Raw genomic sequence first — 7,029 nt, 5'->3', positions numbered from 1 at the left:
AAGGAGAGGGGATAGGCTGCTGGGGGTCCGTATCCCCTGGATAAATGACAGCATGCCCTTCTGGGTCTTTTGTGTCTACACTTAGGGACTCCTGTTGGCCATGGGGTGTAAATAGGAAACCCCGAAGTCTCAGACTAAAGGAAGGACACTGGGTGATGCTGGCTTTTCACTTCTTTACTCTCTCCTACCCCACCCCATTAGCTCCTGACTGTGTGTGTATGTGGGGGGCGGGGAGGTATTGTTTATGTATGTCTGGGGAGAAAGGTAAGGTGGTGGGGTCCATGGGAGGGGGGTTGTGTGTGCGAGTGTGTGTAGTCACTGTCCAAAGGTGTTTCCAGTAGCAACTTCTGCCACCCCTGCTTCCTTGTCTCCCCACCAGGGCTCCCTGCCTTTGGTGCACACAGGGATCCTTCCCCCTGTTGTTTGTCAGAGCCATAGAAGGGGGTTGGGGCCACTCCACAGAGGCAGGACAAACTCTCACCAGGATCAGTCCCCCACCAACCTTTTGCCAACCTCTAAATCACTCCCAAGCACTTTGACCATGGAGAGCTGCCCATTCTCCAGTTTGGGGAGGGTCAAGCGTCCCCCACTAGACCTCCCTTGCCCCCTCTCTTTATTCTTCCAGCTGTGCCTGCTTCTTCCACAACTCAGGCACATGGGCCCCTACCTTATGCTCTTTGAGGGAGCAGAAAACATCCCTGGTGTGTATGTGTGTCTCGCTCTCTCTCACACACACACACGCACACACCACACACATACACGTACACACACACACACACACACACACACACACACTGATTTACAGGGGTCTGACCTGGGCTGTTCCTCCAGTATGGGCAGGACCCAGCCCCCTCTCCTCCCCACATTGTAAATAGACTTTGGGTCCCCAGGCCCCCCGCGCACTCACCAGGCCTCCCGCACACACCCTCACTCATTCCAGGAGAGACCAGCCCTACCGCCACATCTGTCAGTCCTCTTGGTTTATGCAAAGATTTGCTGTAAAGTAGATTTCTCTCTCCTCCCTCCCCCTCCCCCTTTCTTTTATTGTAAATATTGTCTCTAAATGTGTAACATATTATAAAGAATTTATAAGGATTTTTAAAGATGTTTTGCTCATTTAAAGAAGTGTTGTAACAGTGTTGGATAAGCCTCCAGTACCACATCCGCTCGCATGTCTCCTTTCACTGTGTCCTTGACACACCTCCCTAGTGACAACTAAGATTTTCTGCTTCTGAAAAGTCCTGTCTTAAAAGTATAGTCTATATCTTGGAAATAAATGGCCTTCCTCAAGACACGAGTCAGCTTGTCTCACTTCTGGAGGGAGGAGGGGGCCAGAGCTGAGGTGGAGGAAAAGGAAGGTTCCTGGCTCATGGAAGGAGGGCACTGGGGCTGGACTAGGTGGTGACAGAGTGGAGACAAAGCTCTCCCTCCTGGTAGTTTTGTAGGTGTCCTGTCCTGCGAGACTGGTAATAACAATGACACAGGAACAGAATATAAGATGGAAAGGTGGGTGACTCATTGCTGTAGGTTTCCATGCACCTGCTCTTGGTTTTCCTGCAGGGGCCTGGCCAATGCACAGTCACCTTTCGTCTCAGGCCTGCCTGGACCTTCAGAATGGTCCAGGGGTGCTACTCAGCATACAGGAGGTTTGGGCAGGGCTCAGGCCACTGGGGGGGGGCCCGTCGTAGCCAGCTGTCATCATAGGCACTCCAGGAACAGACAATATCCCAAGAGGATGGTATGGGTTTTGCCCGTTGTCTTATGCACATGTGTAAACTTCCAACGTGGGGAGGGGCTTCCTTCTATGTCGTGGCTCTACAGTCGTCCCTGTTTCCAGGCAGCCTCTGATGAGCCTCGTATCCTTCTGTAGGGAATGCAGGTGACAGTCATCAAAGAGAACCTAGGGAAGGGCCCTGGAGCTGTGCGGAGTGGCTTGCTGAATCCCCATCTTTCCTCCACCTCTGCCCCACAGGTTGTTTTTGTTTGGCAAATGAGCTAAGAGCTAGTGTTACTGTGGGGTCTTTACAGCCCTTGACCCAAGGGCTTTACAAATCCTAAGTCAATCTTTCAACACTCTTTCAAGCTCCGGACCATTGTTATCTCCATTTTCTATAGGAGAAAACTAAGGCACAGAGAGCGGACGTTCCTTGTCAAAGTCACACAGTAAGTGGTGGAGGTAGGATAAATCGAAGCCCAGAGAAAGGGCATAAGGACAGGATTACCTGCCCACTGGGCCACCTTTTCTAGACTGTAGCAGGCTTTGGATGAGAATGGATCAAAACCCTGTGCTCTCCTTCAAAAATAATGGAGAAATGAAGACATCACCAGTAAAAACAAACAAACCAAAACCCAGAATTTGTCATTAGCAGACATACCCTATAAGAATAGACACTAAAGGGAGTCTGCAAGCTGAAATGGAAGTACACTAGATGGTAACAGTCCACACAGAGAACACCAGTAAAGGTAACTACTTAGGTATTAATGAAAGACAGTGTAAACATTTTTGTTTATAATTCTTTTCTTTTTGTCTTTACTTTTTATCTTTAAAAGGCAACTGCATGAAGCAATAATTACAAAACTATTGATAGGCCTATAATGTATAATGGTGGGATTTGCATGACACTAATGGTATGAAGGAGTGAGGGAGAGACTGGAGCTATAACAAAGCAAAGTTTTTGTATATTCTTAGTATTCTACGGCCACGTGGCCCTGAACACACCCAATCTCGTCTGATCTCGGAAGCTAAGTAGGGTTGGGCCTGGTTAGTACTGGGATGGGAGACCACTCAGGAAGACCAGGTGCTGTAGGCATTAAAAAAATAATAAGTTAGTATTAATCCAAACTATAGTGCTTTAAATTAAAATGTTAATTATAAATCTCCAGAGCAACCACTATAAAAATAACAAAAAATGTTGTAAATGAAGCAAACAGTAGCTAAACTGACCAAGAAAAAAAGAGTTCCAGAACCAACTTTTAATTGGTTCCTTAAATTCAATGCAATCTCTATTAAAATCCCATCTTTTTGTTTTTGGGGGGGGCAGAAATCGACAAGCTAATCTTAAAATTCCTATGAAAATGCAAGGGACCCAGGACTAATGGGCATGGTGGACTGTACTCAGTCACCCTGTGAGTTCCACACTTAAACCACTCAGAGATCAAAGAGGAATAAAATGCTCAGGGAACTCAGAGATGTGCAGACAGTGAGGGAGAAAAGATGAGGGCCTCCCTGGTCTCCATTTTTAAAGCAATTCTTTTTCTTCTAGCATTTAGGATCCAACTCATTTAGGAGGCCAGCCTGATATCACTGAAATCTTTGCTTTGCTCAAGCATTCTTCCCCATCAGTAAAATGGAAGTAATCATACCTACAGCCATGTCGTGAGGATTAAACAAATACTTAGTACATGGTCGTGACGAGTATTATAAAGCATTTAAATAGCGTGACTATTAAGAGGAGTTAAGCCCTGGGTTTGAATTCTGGCTCTATCACTGCATAGCTACAATGTCTCTGAGACTCTGATTCCCTTTCCTCAGCCACAGGATTGTTAGCTTTGAGTGAGGCACCGTCATGAGCACCTGCCCCTAAGTGATGGCTCTGCACTTACTCCTGCCCCGCCCCGCCATCTCTTCTCCACACCGCAGCCAGAGGTAACCTCGGAAATGGTGTCAGATCACGTCGCTTTCTTACCTAAACCCTCCAATTAGTTTCCACAGCTCCACGAAGAAATCCATCTTCCTTAACCACATCCTTAACCAAGACCTCCTATGACGGGGCTCCTGCTCACCCCTTTGATCTCATGGCGTGTCCCCTTCCCCCTCACTCTTTCCATTTTCTGTAACTCACAGATTACTTCTCACCTCAGGGCCTTCTGCTTGGGACACTCAGCCCCCAGCTCCCACTTATTCTTAGGGTCTCTTATTCTTAGGGTCTCCATTCAATGTGACCTCAGGGCCTGGTTACCCTCTCTGAGGTGGTCCTCATCACTCACTGCCACAACCATTGCAGACCTAATTCCCTGTGGCACTAATTCACTGTCTGTCGTGACTCTGCCCAGGCATTTCATTCTCACGTTTAGGCTGGCTTCCCCACTAGGAGCTGACCGTGGTCCCAAGGAGTAGAAGAGCAGTTCCCTGCAAGGAGCAGACGTTTTGTGGGCATTTGAAGGATGAATGAAGCGTCTGGCATAATTCCTCATATGCATTTGATGGCCCCCTTTGTTACTTGCACTTGAACTATCAATGAATGGGGTGATTCTGGGAGATGAGGGGTTTTTTGGCTACTCTTACAGCATTCTGGGAACAGGATGGGAGAGAGAAGGTAAGATCTGCTGGCATTTTTAAAAGGACATAAAGGATGAGATCCGGCTGTCTGAGAGTCTGTCTGAAGGGGTGCTTGGCAGGTGGGTGACTCTTGGCATGGGCATTCCCTGCAGACAGCGAGCAGATCCTCAACCTCTGTCTCCAAAAAGGCAAAATTGACTTTTAGAAGAAGAAAGTGCAATGGGGGCTCCAGTGAGGCCTGGGAGACTATGGGCTCCAGGACACTGTCATTACTTCACAGTATAGAAGGGATAGTGTTTGGGGAGAGAGTAAAGGAAACTACTTTACTTTACAAACAGGAGAATGCCTAGAAGGGTAGCCTCACAGACCCTTAGAATATACTGGGACAGTGGCACAGCCTTCAGAATTCCAGGAAAATCTGAAAAATACCATCAGGATTTTTCAATGATAGGGTGGGTTGGACTCTGATGTGGTAACCTGGAAGGGTTTGGCAGCTTGCTGGCTATAGGGTCAGGGTCTAGGGCCCCCACCCAGCTAGAACCAAGGACACATCTGTCATTTCAGAGGGTAATTGGGCCAGTAGGCCTTCGAGGAGGAGAAAGCAAAAATGCAACATCATATGATAGGGGCTGAAACTAGATCCTCAGGCAAATATTTTTCAAACTGTGGGTTTTAACACATCAGAAGGTCGTAAAATATCAATTCAGTGGGTTGTGACCAAAATGTTTAAAATTTAACAGAAAATACCAAAGTCCATTATATAGTACGTGCTGTTTCACTAAATATATGGGAGTCTGTGTGTGTACATGTTTAAATCGTTGAGATGAAAAATGTATTTCTTACCATGAGTTATGGTTTAAAAAAAAAAAAAAAAGCTTGTAATCTGCTGCTCGTGAAAGGATGGACAGATACCATGATGTGTCATCCCATCCGAAGGGCAGGAGGCTGAGACCCGACTCAGGGTCTCTTTTGCGGGGGAAAACATTGAGTTTGTGGCAGAACTGGATTCAAATCTCGACTCTGCATCTTACTAGTTGTATGACTCTGAACCAGACACCTAATGTCTCTGGCTTTGTCACTTGCAGGTGTAAGTAATGCCAGTAGTGACCTCGCTGATGGTGGTGAAGCACCTAGCGCGAGAGCCGGCACCCGTAAGAGTTAGTGGCGTCCCTCTTCATCAGCCCCCACGATGCCCGTTCACAGGGTCCCTGGGGGCAGCAGCAGCGCCGTAGGCATTTCTGTCCCTCCTCCCTAGTGCCTGCTAAGCTGCAGGGCAGTTGGCTGCCAGGGATCCCCATCCTCCGCCCCACCCAACCCAGCACCTTCCAGAGTGAAGCTAAGAAATAACAAGACAGAGCCTCTAAGAAGGACATCCAGGAGAGGAAAAAGAAACAAGTTTTATTTAAGACCCAAACATTTGGCTAGGAAAACCGAAAAGGAAAGAGAGCGGGGAAGTGGGGAGAAGAAAAAGGACATTAAAAAAGAGAGACAGAGAAAACACAGCAACCCTTTTCCATTTAGAAATTGTCAAGTTACACTGACAGAGATCACAGAATATCCACAGAAGCCATCACTGCTACACCAACACGGGCCCTACGGGGTGGATGGGGCAGGGTGCGGGGTGCGGAGCTCTGCCTGGGACCCCTCTCAGAGCCTTGGGCCTGAAGCTCCTGGGGAAACAGCATATTGTGGAAGGGGCGGGAGAGAAAGCCCCCATGCGAGTAACACAGCACAGTGGGCAAGGACTGGGGGGACCAGGTACAGGGGTCCCCCCAGACGACTTAGTTTTCTCTTGGTCAAGCACACACTGATGGACAGAGCAGCGAGGTGCATGCAGCTGGGGGGTGGGGCATCGACGTGCTGTGAGCTTTGAGAGGACTGTGGGGGTGGGGACTTGGGAGGGCAGCCAGAGTGAGCGGTGCAGGGACAATGGAACACACACACACGCAGGCACTCCCACACACCTGGGTCTACATCCACGTGCACACATAGCAGTCCACACACACCTCCACGTACACCCGTCCACACGTGGCCCACATACCTATGAGTCTCGCAGCTACGTATGTCTACACACACACATTACGCACGTTCTCACACTCAAAGCTCTTCCACACCAGTGTGCAGGCGGGCATGTGCTGATGCCCAAGCAGGTTACATGCACCTGTGTGCGCATGCCTCCCCGCACACACATGTGGTAGGTCACACCTGTACACATACATGCTTCCCTCCACACATGGGTAGGTGGACTTGTGCCAGGGCACACACACAGGCTGCGCACAACTCCATGCAAACGCCTCTCAGCCTGAAATGTGCAAGAACCAAAGTGAAAGAAAGATGCAAGTCCCACTGGGCTCCACGTGAGCGGGTGGGGCGGGCCCAGGGCTCCGTCCATCTGCCCCCTCGTGAATGGACATCTCCCCCACCTTCCCCTCCTCCACAAAGGGACATTCAACTCAGGACAATGACGGTGGGGCACACATTCAGGTCACAGGGCTGAGGGTGGGAGGTGGGGGCAAGTGAAAAGTAGCAAGCAAAGAGTAATGGAATGGAGGGAGGAGGGGGCACCACTCCCCCCTCCCCTCCCAAGTCAGGGGTCTCTGTACAGCCAAATCAAACCAAACCGTGTCATTGGACCACAGAAGCCAGGCTGATGAGCCCATTCTCCAGCCCCCCTCCCCCGCCAAAACAGCGGCCAGGGAGAGAGCGCCGTGGGTTTTTTTTTTCTTTTTTAAATATTTATATATATTTAT

At 49.0% G+C, this 7,029-nt stretch overlaps 1 pseudogene; it reads left to right on the top strand.

Annotated features, from left to right (window-relative positions):
* Positions 1-2,691: 2,691 nt before the first annotated feature.
* LOC111733466 lies at positions 2,692-2,810 on the top strand (annotated as a pseudogene).
* The last annotated feature ends 4,219 nt before the right edge of the window (positions 2,811-7,029 follow it).

This window comes from Pteropus vampyrus, unplaced genomic scaffold (genome assembly GCF_000151845.1).
Source record: "Pteropus vampyrus isolate Shadow unplaced genomic scaffold, Pvam_2.0 Scaffold570, whole genome shotgun sequence".
NCBI classification, from domain to species: Eukaryota; Metazoa; Chordata; class Mammalia; order Chiroptera; family Pteropodidae; genus Pteropus; species Pteropus vampyrus.
The sequence above is the reverse complement of the archived record's forward strand: the minus strand, read 5'-3'. Positions and strand labels throughout refer to the sequence as shown.